Raw genomic sequence first — 20,105 nt, 5'->3', positions numbered from 1 at the left:
AAGAGGTTTCTCAATTGTTTTCCAATGCTTGTCGGATACCACACATTGAGGACAAAGATGAACAAAATAACAAACTAGATCATTTATGGAGGCCCATGAGTAATTCTCCCTCAATTTATTACAAGGAGCAGTAATGCCCAGATATCCCTCATGAGCCAAGAGAATTAAACGTTCTTTCAAAGGCATGGGTGGGACAAAATATCTATTTCTGAGGCCCTTTTTTTCACAAGATAGATCAGATGCAATTTGAGCAAGTGATCTCAACAAAGAAGGTACATTATGAGGGGGTGGCCAACCTGTTCTCATGTACTTGATACTTTCCTGCAAAATAGTATCCTGAGATGTGGCATCAAGACATTCAGACTCAGTAATGGATCCCTTTGAGAGCGAAACAACATCAACAGCAGCCACCACACATTCAGATGCGCACTCCAACCCATCGGTGGCTTCTGGCAACCGCAGCCGAGACAAACAGTCTACCCTGAAATTTTTTCCACCATGGAAATATTCAAAGGAAAAATTGTATTCCAGAAGTTTAGATAGGAGATTTACCAAGTGAGCAGAAGCCTTTCCTGTACCATTGCCACTTAAACGATGGACTAGGGGTTTGTGGTCAGTGTATAAAACAAAGCAATACCCCATAGATAAGTTTTACATTTTTGTACATCCCAAACACAGTCCAAGGCTTCTCTCTCGATAGTACTCCAGTTAGATTCAGCCTCTTACAGTATCCTGGAGGCAAAAGCAATGGAAATATTTTTGCCCTAAACAACTTGGCCAAAAACAGCACCAATGCCTATCAAACTGGCATCTACAGTAGGAAAATATTTCTCACCAGCCGCTGATGGACTTAGAGCAGGGGGATTAATCACTACTTTTTTATGTTAGAAAATGCATTTTCATGGTTACCATTCCATTCAAACTTAATGCCTTTCTTGAGCGGGGCTCTTAAAGGTTGAACTATCAAGGCCTAACCAGGAACAAAGCGGGCATAATATTCACATAGTCCAAGAAAAAATCTAATACTTTCCTTGTCTTTGGGAGCAGGCGCCTTGCCATCAGCAGAAATAGAGTGCTCAAGGTAGTCAACTTGTTGAACCAAAAACTTGCACTTTTCAGGCTTAATTATCATGCCTCTGTCCTGGAGAATCCTAAGCACTTGTTCTAGAACCCTTAAGTGTTCTTCTCTACTGTTGGTGAAAACAAGAATGTCATCCTGAAAGTCTTTAAATGAAGTATCCATGGTCTTTTGAAAAATGCTAGCCACAGAGGCAAGACTGAAAGGAAGTCTGAGATATTTATGTGCCCCGAAAGGCGTTACAAAAGCAGTAAGATTGTGACTGGGAGAGGTTAAAGGTATCTGATTATACACAGAATGGAGATCAATTATGGAGAAAAACATTGCCTCCCCTATATTAGCTACCATCTCATGAATATGCGGTAACAGATGACAATCAATAAGTACGTTACAATAAAGTGAACGTAAATCCACACATAGCCGAAGATCTCCCATTTTTTCCTTGGCCAAAACTATGGGTGATACCCATTTGGATGAATCAATGGACGATATAATACCTTCTTTGGACAGTTTGTCAAGTATCATCTTAGGTTCCTCACAAACACTGATAGTCACTGGTCTGCATTTGAGGATAATAGGCACTGCATTTTAATTTTGTTTTATGGCATGTTCAAATCCCAGAACTGTGCCTACTTTATTTCTGAAAACCATGGAAAATTTAGAAGACCTGCTGGGAAGTATATCAGAATCCACATCAAAAGAGAAAATAGGCATTCCCCCTGCACATTAGGATTAACATATATTGGTCTCAAAATAGTTCCGAATTTGATTACATCCTTCCAGCCAATTATGTCTCTACCCTTGGCTGATACATACACTATGGTCCGTGTACTTCTTCTCATGCATTGTTAAAGAGAATTAAAATAATAAAGCAAAGTTATATCTTGGGCTCCAAAAGCTTCTGGATTGATATCAGGAGATTCAAGTTTGGTAGTGGCTGGCCGATATGAGAAACATGTTTTATCAGCTAAAACAGAGATGGTAGCACCAGAATCAGCCATGACATCAAGAGCTTTGCCACCAATGAGCATTTGGCAAATGAGAATGTCATGGTGATCATCTGCAATGGTAAGAAGTACATTCAAACATTTGGTAGTAATATCTTGTAAGACATGCTCAAAATTCTAGGATTTCCTATTGCTTCTTGAACTTTCACATTGTTAATGTAACAGCATATTTACCCTGTCTTGTGCTCTACAGACTCCTTGAAAGTGGCTAATATCTTACACTTCAAACACCTTTTTCCCAAAGCAGGGCAGATGTACTATTCACAGTATGATTCCTAGAACCACAATGAAAATAAATATGCTGCATTCTTTAGTCTCTAGGATGTCTAAGATTGACAGCCGAAATGGGACCCTCATCAGAAATAAATAAGACAGGTGATAGACCTTCTTGTGAAGCCAAAGCCTGTTCCAAAATAATCGATCTTTCAATGCTTTTTGCAATGTCAATGGCATCCTGGAAGCTAGGATTTCTAAAAGTCAATAACCTCTCCTGCATTTTTTGGGAGAAATAATTACAAATTAATTGATCTCTTCTATAAGAATCCACAACATTCTAGAATTTGCATTAAGAGGCTAAAACACGCATAGCCACAGTGAAATCTTCTATGGATTCATCGCTGTTTTATTTGCGTTTAAATAAACTATGCTGTTCATGGAGTACACTAGCCTTATCATCAAATTCTTTCTTCGGCCTTTCTTTTGCTTCAATATAAACATTCCAAACTCCATCACCTGCAGGTGCAGGTATTACAGGAAAATAATCTATCCAGCAACACCTACGTGGTTAAAAAGTTGCGCTAATTTTCTAGGTGAATCATAAGCCTGCTTACCAATAGCTACAAGATAGTTCTCAAAAATGTGCTCCAACGGTTTCCATTTAATTTCCAGTCTGCCACTCATTTGTAGAAAAGGTGGTGGACGCACTACATTCATGCTGGTAGCCATGGATGTGGAAATTTAGAAGAAACAAGTAAATGCAAAGTACAAAGAACAATATTAGCCCACAATTTCAGGAAAGGTGATATGAGGAACAAACACTGTGGGCAAGCTGTGCCGATAACAGAGTCAAACTTGCAGAATAATGTGAACAGGCAGACGCTGTAAGGAAGTGTAGGGGTGAACATGGAGTGCCTGCTTATAGGCAATTGGAAATCACCAAAACTAAGATGGCCTCCATGCACATGTCATCATGATGATGCATTCTCAGGATGCTTTGCGGCACGAAAAATGCAAAGCAGTAGAATCAGAGTAGAAACAGTGGTAACATGATGGAAAGTGAAAGTTGGTGAGAGGAAGGGACAAGCTAGTGACAGGCTACAGTGAGAGCCGCAGGGCTGCAGAGTCCCCGGACCATTGTGGACTGCATTACTGCATTACGGCGTAACCGCGTGTCGGCTATGAGCCTCGGAGGACAGGTGTACCAGGCACCCGGGGTCAGAGAGGTGGTCAGAGAGTTGTCAAAGAGGTGGTCAGAGAGGCGGTCAGAGAGATAGATGAGCAGGTGCGTGGAGGGGCAAGGCTATCATCACGGCACCTCTTGCTTGTGTGGAGGCAGCTGGTGTTAGGCCGGTGCAGCTTGCGCAGCATAGAGCCTCGCCCCTACCCCCTCTCCTGCGCTTGAGCACAGCTCTGCTGTATATATTATCTCACACCACCTGACTCTTCTCTCAAGGGTGAAACCTGTGCACCCACCCATAGCCAGTGTCAACAACAAAGGAACAAGGTTACCTGGCTTCACCTGCTTTCACCTGCCTTCTCGTCATACTTGTCCTACCTGCTACATTTGAGTCGTGCTGCCCAGGACCTGCTCTAGAAGCCACTAGAAGCCTACCCATGACTCTTCTCAACAGCAGCACAAAGAATGTGAATGCTGGCATGGCGCAAGGCTACATCAAAGTACCGGTTTCTGCTGACCATTCACAGTTGTAAGCAGTTGTAACCTACAAACCTGGTATTTTGTTGTGTCTTGGCCTGGATTGGCGAGGATGTTCCAGTAAGACAAGTTCCAGCGAGTTCCAGCGATACCAGTGACATCACTGATATCTAGCAGGTGGTGAGGTAAGGATTGGGCACCGAGCGCAGCGATTGTAGATACCACGTGCAGAGTGTGAGCCCGGACTCCCGCGAAGGCGGCCCAGCTAGGTCTGTGTGCAGCTTGTGGGTGGCCAGGTGTGCTCCCGCTCGGTCCACCACTGCACTATTCCTTTTTGTGTCCTCTGGCCACTGCCCTAGAAGTGTCCTAGAACTGTCCAAGAATAGCCTTGGAACTGCCACGGAATTAGTGCCTTGGTACTCACAGTTCACAGCTTCAGTTATAGCCACAGCAAAGAGTTCTCTGTTGTTGAAGTGACCACTATTTTAATTCGGAATAATTAGCCACATTGGGAAAATAAACAAAAGAAAAGCTTGAGTCGAGTGTTCTTCTCTCCTGGACTGGATTGTGAATGTGATTAAGAAAAGCCGGAGTTGATGGAAGATGCCATATAGATAATGCATTCCAGTCGGTTAATCGCACAGGGCCAGGTGCAGAGACTTCTTCTCGACCATTTGGAAGCTTATCCGATTGCCCTAGTTGTCTTAAATTACAAAAAACTATCAAGCGTAAGAAGCCACAAGATCATCTGTCCTTTTTTAAATCTCATCTTACAGTGTTAGCTATGTTCACTAAGGGTTTATGGAATAAGACATCACGGATTAACGAAGAGGGGCTGTTCCCTAGTGTGGCTAATGTGGATGAGTCGAGCACTGATATGGTCATCTCACAGTTATTATCTCTGCACCAGAGTAAGTTTATTGTGTAGAAATTGATGGAATCCCCCACTTTAGTTCAACCTGTCCAATTTATTGAACAACTTCTGTTGAATATACTGGTTGAAGATATGGAAATGGACATTTCAGATGCTAAAGTTAACTCTGAAATAAAAGAAGCTGGTAAAAAGCTGTTGCCTGAATTTGCTGTTTGGCTGAAGCCCATGAGCGTGGTGGCTATATCTGGTACTGCAAATGTGGCAGAGTTAAATTCAGGATTGTCTTCATCTTGGGGTTTGTCTCAGATGATCACCGCAGGGTTGAATGTAGTTTAGACCCTGGGGATTTAGAGGACATCACTTTGCCCGATATAGCTTTACCCATGGTGAAAAATCAAGAGATGTAGGCCAAATTAAAATCACTGACCGCTCAAGAGTTACCATTGAGAATGTCAACAGACTGTCCTGCTAGTTGCCCACGAATGCCAGCTTTGTATAGCAGCACTCCTTCAAGTGTTGGTCTCTTTTGTATATCGGAGACATTGAATTCTGAGGGGACCTTAAGCAAGGAGGCAAATGATATCTGGCAACTAATGAACGAGGGTGCCAGTTGGAATGATGATGAAAATGAGAATATGTGAGGTAGGGATAATTTAGAAATTTGAAATGCCTTGTGAGGGGATTTTGTCTTAAATTTTAACTTTGTTAGAAAATGTACTCTTAACTCTGACCATGTGTTGGATGTATGTATTGTCTCCAATTTTGGTAGTTGTGCAGCACCTCACTTCTACAGGTTGCCACCTAGAAAAAGTGAAAACGGGTAATGATCTGAATACTCTAGATTCCCAGACTAATATAGTGGTAAGGGAAATGGGAATCCAAGTGGGAGCTTGTGGTGAGACAGGAGTTTCCTCAGGTGGACAGAACGGAAAGACCATAGCACTAAGCAATATGTGTTGTACTGCCCCTCTAAACCAGTTGTTTGAGGATACACTCCCATGTGTTGTTGCAAGTGAAAACACAAAGGGTCAAGTTCTTAAAAACTCCTCTTCTATTTATTCAATCTTTAAAAAAGGAAACTCAAACACATTTGGTGACCCAGCTATTACATCTGATCCCTCTCTTATTAAACAGTCTAGGACTGAAACTGTACTTGATCCCCCGGGGAGGATGCCTCCCAACTTGAATATAATGGGGAAAATCCGAGAAGGGAAAGAAGAAAAAGTGACGCATATCACAAACCGTAAACCAAAAAAACAGAGGTTTTTTGAGGCTCCAGTAGAACCTGATAATGCTATTCTTCCCAATAAAACTGGAAAGAGTTTAAGGCAGTTGGCCTTCATGGTGGTCAGGAATTGGAATGTCCAGATAATAATCCTTCCCGTCCCTTCTTATGTATTATAGAAGTGTATGAATTGGAAGGGGTTGGACAAAAGGATGGAAATACGGATTAGAGAACAGCAGGTTATAATGAAGGATTGGGATTTGAACAGGAGAACCAAATGCCAGAGTCAGACTTGAAAGTTAAGGATAACATAGCAGTAAAAATAAAAACTAATAATACCACGTCAATGGTAGGTTGGATGGTGGCTAGTGCTCCCCCAAATTTTTCCCTTGCCATGGACGGATAGTGCCTAGTTTTGGAGGGGAGAATTAAGGTGGGTGTGGGGCTAGGTCTTTTATGTCCTCTTTTACGTCCTCTCTTTCACCAGTAGCAAAGATAGTGCACCAGGGGGCAGAATAAATGTATAGTGATAAGGCCTTAAGAAGGTTTATGCCAGGACAGGCATCTAAAACCCTGATTGATTCCCTGTTTGAAGGAGAACTGGGCCCATAAATAGAAGCTGAAATTGAGGATTTGAGAATGATTACAAGTGGAGATATTGATCTGGTTTTATTGAGATACTGAAATGGGCTCCCGAATTCCAAAGTAATTTTTAACTCTGGGATGATTGTAATGTTAGTCCTGGAGAAAGTTGATCAGTTTAGGAAAAATGGGATAAATGAATGCTTGCAAGAGGAGACAGTAACTCCACAGGTTGAATCCGTTGGAAGAGTTCACCAGTCCTTATGCAGAATGACATTGAATAGGCGGGGTCCCATAAACTTGAAAGACATCATCAAACTCTTGGTTAGAAGCAATACAGGTGAAAGGGTGATTAGTATTGCAGGGTCCTGGGAGCAAAGGGCCACTAAAGTTAGTGTGGAAGCTGAACTGGCACAATGGAGTTGGGTAGTGGGTACACTGAATGCTCTTAAAGGAAATAAAAAGCTACCTATGTTGCAAAGGGAGCCCCCAGGGGAAGATCCTGTTCTGGAATGTGGCAGGTGTAGGAAACTCAAGCTTTAAATAAAGTTCTCTAATGATTTATGATCCAAAGATAATCTGCCTTCAGGAAACATGGAGTTGCGCAGATTTTAGTTTTGGTCCATCCCTGAAATTGTATCGCCTGCTTACACCCGATCGGATAAGAGAGGATTGAGTCTACTGGACTGTCCGAGAACTAATAATTTAGTTCTAATAAATGGGAGATTTCCAGGGGACTCCCCTGCATCCCATACTTTCCACACTTCACAGGGGCAGTCATTAATAGATTATTGTTGGAAATGGGGGTCTCTAGTTGGCAGAGGTAGGTACCTTTGTCCAAATATGTACCCTTGCTTCTAGTCAATGGAGCAGGGGAAGGAATCGCCATCGTCCACAGGAACACTCTCAGAGTCTCGACCAACACCGATGACACCCTCAGCGCTGTCAAACCCCTGCACTTACAGATCCACACTGACCCCAACACCACCCTCAGAGGAACCCTCATCTACAGAACCCCTGGACCCTGACCACAGTTCAGCGACTCCATCGCCAACTTCGTCAGCACACACGCCCTCACCTCCACGGACTACAACCTCCTCCGGGACCTGAACTTCCACCTCGAGAACAACAACGACACCAACTCCACCACCCTGATCGACAATCTAGCCAACCTCAGACCCAGACAACTCGTCATAACACCCACCAACTCCGCCGGTGACATGCCTGACCCCATCTTCTCCGCAAGCCCCCACGTCTCCTTCAACTACACCACCGAACTCCACTGGACCGAACATCGCTGCATCCACTTCACATTCAAGAAACCCACCAAGCACCACCCAACCCAACAGATGCCTCGCTGCTGCTGGAGCACAATCACTGAAGACCAGCTAACCACCACCCTCGCCCAGAGCCCACCCGCTGACCCCACCGACCCCGATACCGCCGCCCGCAACCTCATACAGTGGATCAATGACTGCGCCAACACCCTCGCCCGATCAATAAACCCTCCAACAGTCACACCAACAAGAAAGCGAGCTGGTTCACTGAAGACCTCCGGGCCTCCAAGCAAACCTGCAGAAAGCTGGAGAAGATCTGGCTCCATGAATGAACACAGGACAGCCATGCAGCCCACAAGAACGCCACCCACAGACACCATCACCTCATCAGATCCGCCAAAAGGGCCTCCTTCAAAACCGCCTAGACGACAACATGCACAACAGCAAAGAGCTCTTCAACATCATGAAGGAACTTTCTAACGCCAGCTCCAACAAAAACGACTTCCCACCCTTGCAAGACCTGTGCGACTCGCTGGCCACCTTCTTCCACCGCAAGATCGTAGACATCCGCAACATCTTCAACGCCACGACCGCCCCGACAACCACTGAGACCTTCGCCCCCACGACCACCATCCGCACCCACCGCCTGCTCTCCTGGACCAACATCAACGACAACGACACCATCAAGATCATGAACACCATCCACTCTGGATCCCTGTCAGACCCATGCCCACACCACATCTTCAACAAAGCCAGCACATCCATTGCACCCCATCTCTGGAAAGTCATCAACACCTCCTTCGAGACAGCAACCTTACCGGAGAGCTGGAAGCACGCCGAGATCAACGCCTTACTCAAGAAACCCAAGGCGGACCACAAAAACCTCAAGAACTTCCGGCCCATCTCCCTGCTCCTGTTCCCAGCAAAGGTCATCGAGAAGACTCTCAACGAACAACTGACCCGCTACCTCGAGGAGAACAACATCCTGGACCCTTCCTAGTCCGGGTTCCGCAGCAACTACAGCACCGAGACTGCCCTCATCGCCGCCACCGATGACATCAAGTCCCTGCTGGACAACGGAGAAATGGCAGTCCTCATCCTCCTGGACCTGTCAGCCGCCTTCGACACGGTCTGCCACCACACACTATGAACACGCCTCCACAACGCCGGGATCCAAGAAAAGGCCCTGGACTGGACCACCTCCTTCCTCTCTGGCAGAACACAGAGCGCCCACCTTCCCCCCTTCCGCTCCGAAGCCACTGAGATCATCTGCGGCACACCCCCAGGCTCATCCCTCAGCCCAACTCTACATGGCACCGCTCGCCCATGTCGCCCATCAGCACGACCTCAACATCATCTCCTACGCCAATGACACCCAACTGGTCCTCTCTCTCACCAAAGACCCCCACACCGTCAAAAACAACCTTCACAAAGGAATGAAGGCCGTCGCTGAATGGATGAGGAACAGCCGACTGAAGCTGAACTCAGACAAGATGGAGATCCTCATCCTCGGATCCACCCCTTTGGCCTGGGACGACTCCTGATGGCCGACCGCACTGGGAACCGCTCCAACACCCACCGACCATGCACACAACCTAGGGGGTCACCTCGACTCCACCCTCTCCATGACTAAACAGGTCAACGCTGTCTCCTCCTCCTGCTTCAACACCCTCCACATGCTCTGCAGGATCTACAAGTGGATACCCACTGAAACGAGAAGAACGGTCACCCAGGCCCTTGTCAGCAGTAGGTTGGACTACAGAAACGCCCTCTACGCAGGAGCCTCGGCCAAACTTCTGAGACAGCTCCAATGCATCCTGAACGCCTCTGCACGCCTGATCCTCGACATCCCTCGCCGCAGCCACATCACACCCCACCTGAGAGACCTGCACTGGCTCCCAGTCAACAAGAGGATAACCTACAAACTCCTCACCCACGCACACAAGGCACTCCACAATACCGGACCAACGTACCTCCACAGACGACTCAGCTTCTACACCCCCACCCGCCAGCTCTGCTCCACCGACCTCACCCTCGCCACAGTCCCCTGCTTCCGAAGAGCAACCTCCGGCGGCATATCGTTCTCCTAACTCGCCGCCAAGACCTGGAACACCCTCCCAATCCACCTACGGCAGACCCAAGACCTGCTGACCTTCAGAAAACATCCTCAAGACCTGGCTTTTCGAGCAGTAGCAGCATTCCCCACCCCAGCGCCTTGAGACCCTCACAGGTGAGTAGTGCGCTTTACAAATCATGTGATTGATTTATTGATTGATTGATTGATTGAGTCAGGATAAGGAGGATACACTTCTAGAATAACCCTGGCTCACCCCCTTGGTAGCTTGGCATGAGCAGACAGTAATACAGTGAAAACACTACAAATGGACTCCACACCAGTTTAGAAAAATCAGTAATCTTTCTCAAAACAAGACCAAACAACAAAAATCCACAATACGGTAATAAAAATATAACTTTTCAGATGGTAGAAATAGTTCAGTTCAAAGCAAATTGCAGAAGTGACACTTTTCACACAAAGTACCTTGGCTGCATCATGCAAACAAACAAAACTGACCGCAGGGAAGTTGAAGCATCGATTCCTTACACTCAGAGAAGGTGATGCGTCGGTTCCTTGCTCCGGGGGAGGTGCAGCGCAGGGGAGGTGATGCATCGGTTCCCTACCGTAGAGCAGGTGATGCGTCTGTTTCTTACTGCGTGGGGAGGTGATGCGTCCGTTTTTTTCTGCGTCCCCCAACAATACAACAGACTTGGTGCCTCGATGCAGTGCGACGATCCAGGACTATGCATGGATTCCTGCAGCCGCACAGCAGGTCTTGCTTTGGAATCGGTGTGCTGATCTTGGACTTCGGAGATCGTTGCACTTGATGTGGCGTGCAGCGATTTCTCGAGCCGCGGCAGGCGCTTTGCCAATGTGTCGGAAACAGGTACGGATGCGTCACGCTTCTTGCTGTTGCATTGAATTTTCAAGGTCCCATCAGAAAACTCTAGAGGTCCAAAACAACAGCAGGCACCTCTTTGCAGGTCAGACCTCCAAGCAAGTAAGTTATGGGGAGCTGGTGGTGAAGTTGTTGTGTCCCTGAGACTTCAAAACAGGAGGCAAGCTCAGTTTCAAGTCCTTGGAGATTTTCTTCAAGCAGGGGACACAGCAAACAACAAAGTCCTTTCTCCTTTCCTTGGCAGCAAGTAGCCACTGCAGGCCAAACCCAGACAGCAAACAGCACAGGGGCAGTATTCCTCCGCAGCTTATCCGGCTCCTCTCGTTGACAAAGGTTCCTCCCTATTTCCCAGAAATGATCTAAAATTCCGGGTACTGGACCCCAATATTTATATTACAAAATCCTTTGTTCTCTGGTGGCAGAGAAGCTCTATGCTTAGTCAAAAACAGTTCTGTCCTCTCTGGTGAAGCTTCCTGACAGGAGGTGGAGACAGCATTGTTGAAGGCAGACCAGGCCCATTCAGGTGAAATGAAATCTCCCACCCTCTCTAAATGCAGCCCAGGTCTATTCAGACCAGTCCTGACTCATCAGACTGTCTGGAGCCACTGCTCCTTCCTACCCCCTGTCATCCAAAGCCAGACATACAATACACAAACCTAGCAGAGGCACACTGGATGGCTCTTTAATCTCTTGAACACAGACTCCCCAGACTACTTATTTCTCACTGAAACCTGGTTCTCCGCTGATTCCCTTCCGGACCTCCTGGCCATTCTCCCCGACACCTACTATGCCCTCCGAGCAGACCGCCCGGTCGTTAAGGCTGGGGGTGGTGTGGCGATGATTATCCGCTCCACTCTGAAATTTCAACTCCTTGCTCACCCCCCATACCCAACGTGGACGTCTTGGTGGCCCGATCCCCCAATCTTTCCATACCTTTAACTGTTGTTCTTATGTACCGTCCCCCCCAAGCCATGCCCTCATTTGTAGCGGTTCTACAGGATCTTTTGGCCACACTGGTGGTCAATAACTCCTCGGTTATCCTGCTTGGCGATTTCAATTTCTGGCCAGGTGACCCCAGGGAAGATCTGTCTTCTAAAGACTTTTCTGCTACTCTCCGGAGTTTGAACTTTTCATCTCACATCTTGGCCCCCACCCATACCCAGGGTCATATCCTGGACCAAATCAGGTCATCACGCTGCGACGTTTCATCCCCTTCTATACTCCCCTGCATTTGGTCCGACCATTCCATTATTTCATTTCTCATTTATTCGGCTTCGGCCGACAAGTTGCCTCCACCTAAAAATATTCTGGCTCGCAGCTGGAATCAAACTGACCTTAACTCTCTTTCGCTCTCCCTGGCCTCTTCTGTCCCGGATCTCACTGACCTCTCTTTGGACTCGCAGACAGATGCCATTAGTACCTGGCTCTCCTCTTCCTGCGATCAGGTCGCCCCGCTTAAGAAGGTCAAATCCGTCCGCCCTTATGATGCGCACAAATGGTTCACCAATGAGCTCAAAGATCTCAAACTTGGTCTTAGGCGGTCGGAGCGCCACTGGAGACGGAACTACTGCCCTAATCTCCGTGCTAAATATAGACTTATCCTGAACGACTACAAAAGTGCGATTCTTGCGGCCAAAACCAAATACTTTACCGAGAGAGTTGCCCTCTCTGCCAACAAATCCCGAGAAATCTTCTCCCTGGTTCATAACCTAGCTACTTCTGACCGTACTGGCTCCAGTCTTGTTCCATCTCAGACCCTCTGCTCTTCCTCAATGATTATTTCATTGATAAGATCGCTAACATAAAGGCCAATATTCCTACGGTGCTCCAAGCTGGCTTCTCTTGCTCCCTTCCTCTGCCTTCCTCTGCCCCCCTCCTCTTTGGATCATCTTCCACCCATTTCCATGGACCGTTTCCTTAACCTGTCACAAAAGTCAAGTCTGGCTCTCCGGCAGACTGTGCTCCTGCACGGATCCTCAAGACTCTTTTCACTCGCTGTCCTGCTCCCCCTCTTGCCCTTCTTAACGCTTCTTTAGCTTTGGGTTCTGTTCCTTCATCTTTCAAATCTGCTATAGTTTTTCCCATTCTTAAAAAAACTGGTCTGGATCCCTCTCTTCCTTCTAATTTTAGGCCTATCTCTCTTCTCCCTTATCTGGGCAAGATCCTTGAAAGCTATGTCACATCTTGCCTGTCCAACTACATCGAGGAGAACCAGCTTCTGGCCTCCCATCAGGCGGGTTTTCGCCCAGGTCATTCCACGGAGTCAGTGGTCATTGCGGTCCTGGACGAACTCAAAGGGAAAGCTGATATCAATCTCCCCCAGGCCCTGGTCCTCCTCGATCTGTCCGCTGCGTTTGACACGGTCGATCATTCCATCCTTCTCGACCGTGTCAGCGCAGCGGGCATCCGGGGCACTGCCTTTTCCTGGATTGCGTCCTTTCTTCAGGGCAGGTCCCAGGCGGTTCATCTCTCAGGTTTCTCCGCTCCTCCTCGCTTGGTCACCTGTGGGGTCCCCCAAGGCTCCTCTCTTTCCCCTCTCCTCTTCAATCTTTATATCTACCCCCTTATTATTTCTCTTCTCGAGCTGGGGGTCTCTGTGTATAACTACGCGGATGACCTCCAGCTTGTCTTTGATCTTTCTTCCCCTTCTGTCTCTCTTCCTAAGTTTTGTTCCACCTTAGTCTTTATATCCGAATGGATGAGCTTCAATCACTTGAAGCTCAATCCGGACAAGACGGAGCTTGTCCTCACGGGTGGTCCCTCTAACCCTTGGTCTGCGGTTCACTGGCCCCCTTCCTTTGGTTCCCCCCCTTCACCGGTCTCTTCTGTTCGGACTTTGGGCATCAAGGTCAGCCATGACCTGACCATGCATGCCCAAGTCAGCTCCGTAGTATCCTCTTGTTTTCTGTCCCTCCGCCTCATCCGGAAGATCTCTCGGTATTTCTCCGCGGATGCCCTCAAAACCATAGTCACGGCTCTTATCACCTCTCGCCTTGACTATGGGAATGGCTTGTATGTGGGCATACCCGCCTATGAAACCCGCCGCCTTCAGGCCATTCAAAACCAGGCCGCCCGCCTCATTCTTCGTCTTCCCAAATCTTCCCACATCACTCCTGCATTGGCTTCCTGTGCACTTTAGATCTTTTTTTAAATTGGCATGTCTGGCCTTTCGTGCCCACACCCACTCAGCCCCCCTCTTTATTGGATCTCTCATCATTCCTCACGTCCCCAGCCGCACTCTCCGCTCCTCCTCTCTTTCCCTCCTCCACGTCCCCCGTTTTCGTAAATCCAGTACAGGAGGCACCCGATTTTCGGTTCTGGCCCCCCGGTTCTGGAACAGTCTTCCCCTGTCCGTCCGCTCTATTCCCATCTACTCCCATTTCCGTAAAGCTCTCAAAACTTTCTTGTTTTCTCAGGAATTCCCCTGCTAGTCCCCCCGAGTCCCCTCTGTGAGTCTGGTTCAAACCCTCAGCGCCAGGAAGCCGCTTGGCCGCTGTGCGCTTAATTAAATTCCTTTTTTCATTTTCATTTCATTTCATGGCTGAACAAGAAAATACCTACTTTCTAAAAGTGGTATTTTCAAACACAGGATGTAAAAATCACCCTCAATAAAAGATGCATTTTAACATTCTGAGTTCAGACACAACTAAACTTTCCTACCTTGTACCCAGGGTTAGTTATGTTTATAAGATGTCATAAGCAAACTCCCCATTCTATCCTATGGGAATAGGTAGCCTTGCAAAAATGAAAAACGAAATTAGCAGTACTTCACTATCAGGACATACCACACACACCAGGGCATGTCCTACCTTTCCCACACACAGCGCCTTGCCAACAGGTGCACCTTGGGCCTACCTTAGGGATGACTAACGTAAGAAAAGGGAAGGGTAGGGCCTGGTAAGGTGGTGCACTTGCCAGGTCGTCATGGCAGTACCAGATTGCACAGAGGGTCTGCAACGGCAGGCCAGAGTTATATTTACCAGCTGCTTATGTGGATGGCACAATCAGCGCTGCAGCCTACAAACAACATTTGATTTACAGGCCCTGGGCACACACAGTGAACTGTGTTAGGGACTGACTAGTGAATCAAATCAGCTAATCATGGAAACACCAATCCATAACAACAATTTACAAAGGGAGCACTTGAACCTAGGCACTGAACAGCAGTGGCAAAGTGCCCAAAGCATCTAGACCAGCAAAACGCGAGTCCAACACACAGCAAAAGGACAGGAGGAAAGGCAAAAAATGTAGGGGAGACCAACGCCAATGGTGCCAGGTCTAACAATTATATGGTGGTATCATATCAACTCTTCGGAGCATGTACTCAGTTGAAAATACTGGGTACTGATCTGAGCGACCAGAGTATTTTATCAGTAGATGTTTATTTGGAGGTTAAGTTACTTGATCGTTGGAACTCGAGAAATTATACTATTAAGTGTAATAGAACAAATGGGCAAACCTTTTGGGCTAATAAAAATCGAACAAGCCTAGGGAGGTATGTTAAAAATGCGAGCTCTGGCCCTGGTCAGGAAAATCCAATCAGTTGCTTTGAGAAGCATCTGGCCCTATTTCAATTATGTGGAAGTAAAAAAATAGGCAATGATGTTGTTAACTTGGCAGTTCCTTCATGGATGGTAAAAAAGTTAAATCGGGAATTGAATGCTTTATTAAGGGACCAATTTAAGCAGGCCTCAATGTCTAGGCAACTTAATAGATTAAAAAGGGTAAGAACTAGACTTGAAGGAGGGAGTTGGAGGATTTCAAATGGGGAAAAACTGAGAGAGGTCACACGCTCTGGGGACTCATGTAAATACTGGACCCTAATTGCTGAATTCTGTGATACTAGAACTTAGGCAGACGCTATTTTAATATCTGACGCAGAATGGACCCAATATATTTCACAGCTATATGCTCTAAATACTGGGAGGAGTTTCAATGTGGAGTCAATTCCAGAGCCCTCTCTGTTGAATACTTATGGCCCTAATTCCTGTAGGGAAATAGAGAGTTTTATTAAAGGGGCACGGTACTCTGGTGCGATGGGCCCGGATGATCTCCCGATAGTCATTATTAAACAAGATAGCCAGTCAGGGGCTCATTTCCTTTTCCCAGTGTTTTCATACTGCTATTCTTACTGAATGATTCTGCCCTCCTGGAGAGGAAGAAGTGTGGCCCCACTATATAAAAAGTGCCCTAAGATTTCTGTTGCCAGCTTTAGGCAGATTTCCTTATTGGATGCAACTGGAAAACTGTTCACAAGAGCATATGTCTTCACCTTCAGGATTGGGCATTTGGTATTAATCATGTACCCGCAGAACAAGAGGGATTCCGTAAGCGGCACTTTGGATAATATCTCTGTTTTACAAACTCTGATTGAAAAATATTCATTAGGTAAAGGGATGACCTTATATGCAGCCTTTACAGATTTCTCAACGGCCTTCGACCGTTTTGATCGAGGGACACTGCGCAGGAAACTGGCTGAAATAGGGATTCCGGGCCACCTATTAAGACAGATCATCGCATTGCACTCATCTACATGGACGCAGGTGTTGATGGGAGGTAACAAGGGCCTGTTAAGTAAAGTGGTAACTTACAATGGGCTGAAGCAAGGGTGCCTATTGGCACCTCTCTTTTTTTCTTTGTACATCAATGACCTGCCGAGCCGGGTAGGGCAGTGTAAAGGAGATTTGCCTAAATTAGGCTCTTTTGAATGTTGTTGTCTTCTTTATGCAGATGACGCTAGCCTGTTGTATTTAACTCCAATAGGTTTGCAAAGGCGACTTAATGAGTTGGTTCATTTTTCTGATGATCACTTTCTAAAAATAAACATTGTAAAAAGTAAAATCATGGTTTTCAGGTCTCGTGGATGTAAGGTTAGAAAAATCTACGATGGTTGCTGGGGAAAAGTAAACTTGAGGTTGTGAAGCAGTACCCGTATTTGGGAATAATCTTCTTGAACAAGTGCTCCAGCAGTGACCACATTTACCAGTGCAGAAGTAAAGCAATTTCCCTGGCATCTGCACTTGGTATGCTATACAAATGTTGTGGGCAAAGGCACTTTGCATGTGTTTTATCGATTATAAATTTAAAATCCTGCCATCTTTCAGCTATGCATGTGAATCGGTGAATGCACAGTAGTGGGATTTATTTGAGAAGGTAGAAGTGCACCTTTGGCGCCAAATCTGTAATTTGATTTGTGCTCCAAGTATAGCAGCCGTTCGACTAGAATTTGGGCTTCTCTCAACTCATATGCTCGCCAAGGCAGCATCTTTAAATGAGGTATAGCTTTTTGGAAAATGACGCAAATTCAATCCAGGTTGCGCTGAGGCATGACATTTTTGTCAGCTGAACCGCTTTGCTGCGGTGCAAATTCCACCGCGGTGCAGCAGAATTTGACGAGTGCACAGATCGGACGGCCCCTGGCTGTCCGACGCACGGAAGGGTTTAAAGGGGGAAAGCGTTGTTTTCAGAAATTATGAGAAATCCTTAGATTTATGCAAATCTGGTCATTGTGGTAAATGCCCTCACTCAAAACCTGTATTGAAAACTTTAATTAATAAAAAAAATATATGAAGTCAGTCGCAAGAGAGATATATTGCTGTGTGCAGGGCAATCTGATATGATAGTGGGGAGTTGCATGTATAAAACACCCCAACAATATGTTTTATGGAATCTTCCCCATGGAGTATGTAGAACCATCTTGTTGTTAAGGATTAATTTTTCTCCCATAAGAATCATAACAGGGGCATGGGAGGGATCACCTAGGAATAATAGATTTTGTTATCTATGCGGAAGTTGGGTGCAAGATCTAAATCATGTTTTATTTGTTTGTCCCCCTACTACAATAATTACGTCGGCGCATATTAAGACATGTATTTCTGAAGCATAACATTACTACCACAGAGGAGGCCTGTAATTGTCTTTTAGACCCCCCCCCTCTGAATGAGTATGCTTTAAAACTTTTAGTTTTTTTTAAACAATTTCCATTTTTTTTTTTAAATAAATGTATAACGTAGTGTTCAGCTCCGTTAAACTAAATATACCTGTTCACTAATATGGGTAGCATATTTTGCACATATTATATTGGAGCATAGGCAAAGATATATTTTAAGCTAAATGTGTCCATCCCCTACTATATGTTTAGTTCTGATAGATCATATTTGTAGTGTAGTATACTCTTTGGGATTATACATGGATATAATGGATATAAAGGAAGATGTTAGAACATTATTTGGGATATTGTATACTGCAGTTTTCTACTATTTTATAAATGATTAAGTATTTGCACTTTGTACATTAGGTGATGTTATTGAATGGACCCATTTTTGCATTTTCTTAAATAATGTCTTTTAATCCTAATTGTATAATGAAATTCAAATTGCTGTGTTCTCGCATGTGCTTTATTCTGGTATTAACATCAGGATGATTTGATATAAAATGACATTTTTTTTATTTTTATATCTGAACTCATTGACTTAAATAAAAAATTGAATTGAAAAATATAAAAAAAGAGTAGAAATGATTCAACTTGGCATGCGCACAGCCGTCACATGTACAATGGCTCGCTTCATCAGTGGTCTCCAGCACCTAACAGACTGCACCAACTAGCAGCAACTAAGGCATAAATAAAGCCTGAACAGTAACCGACATGCCATACCTTGTCGGAATAATCAGACGCAAGCTCAAAAAATGAAGCAGTTTCAGGAAGGTGGGCAAACGTTGAGCGCCAACAGGCAGTGGGTCGAGCAGGAATGATATCCCAGATCGCAAAGGCCTCTACCAAACCTCAGGTACCAATATGTAGTATTCGGGCAAGGCAGAGATCAGTAAAAAGATGAGGAAGCCAACCCAAAGTTGATAATGTAGGTTTTATTGTAGATAATGACCCACCGCAGGGGAAGCTGCTGACAGAAGAGAGGGGAGAGGAGTTGGCCTAATGGCTAGGGCTGTCACCCTCGAATCTGGGGAACTGGGTTTAAGTCTCAGCAATGACAGCTGAACATCCTGTGATTCTGGGCAAATCTCTTAATCTCCCTGTGCCTAACAAAAAAAAGAATGTGTCCTTATGTAATGCAACTGGTGCTATGTAAAGTGCTCTGATACCCGATTCGGGTCAAGTTTGCGCTATATAAAACTGTGTAAAAAAAAAAGAGACCTAGCAACAACTGCTGTTATAATAAGCAACCCAGTGCCAGAATTCTAAACAACACAATAGAGAGTTCAAACATTCATGAGGACTAGAAAGCAAACCTACATTATGTTAGGGATGTTACAGGTGGTCTTCTTCCAAACCTTTTGCCTGCTTACCTCCCCTTTTTGCTGATTCTTTTTGTTGACCATAGGACTCTGAAGACTTTACCACTGCTGACCAGTGCTAAAGTGCATGTACTACTCCCCTAAGCATGGTTACATTTGGTATTTTCACAATTGGGATATTTAATGTAGCTGTAAGTCCATAGTAGAGTGCAATACCTGTGCCCATGGCCTATAAATTAAATGCTACTAGCCTGCAGCACTGATTGTGCTACCAATACAAGTAACCCTTTGAAAATGTCTCAGGCCTGCCACTGCAGAGCCTGTGTGTGCAGGTGTATTGCCATTTTGACATCGTATTCAAAACCATTTGCCAAGCCTTTGTCACAGGGATTCTGCTTAGACACAGAGCTATGCCTGGGACTAAGAACTGAGTCACCTTACCAAATAAATACCTATGGGCAAACATCCCGTCTAGCTCATAGTACCTTACTTGCCCTCCTAACCTTCCCAGAGGAACAAGTAAGTTGGCACCCCAGATCACAACACTCCAGACCCTCTCAGGGATTCTGGTAGCAGGTCATCACCTTTCTTTCTCTCACTCATACATGTCCACAATAAACAGAAAAGAAACCCAAAGAATGCTTACAATATTTATTGAAACTAAACTGCCCTATTATGTAACAACTGCACTGTAATTAATAAACTGTACACAATGAATAGCCTTGCTATATTGGATGGCAGATCTGCTAAGTCTACCCTCACTATAGAAGCACAGTGATATAGGGATTAGTGGTTGACCCCATACCTGGCACACATAGGTAGTTGTTCTACATCTCAGGTAGCGGAGCTCTCTGGACCTGTGCTCTGTGAGAATTTCTCCTGTCTGTATTCAAAACGTCAAGTCTCAGCTTGTATGATAAGAATTGCATGTTCAAAACAGCAGCTGCCTTTCTCTATTATGTCTAGGTGTTAGTGTCAAACC

The sequence above is a fragment of the Lissotriton helveticus genome, chromosome 5_1 (assembly GCF_964261635.1).
Source record: "Lissotriton helveticus chromosome 5_1, aLisHel1.1, whole genome shotgun sequence".
In the NCBI taxonomy this organism is placed as follows: Eukaryota; Metazoa; Chordata; class Amphibia; order Caudata; family Salamandridae; genus Lissotriton; species Lissotriton helveticus.
This window is presented reverse-complemented; position numbering follows the sequence as displayed.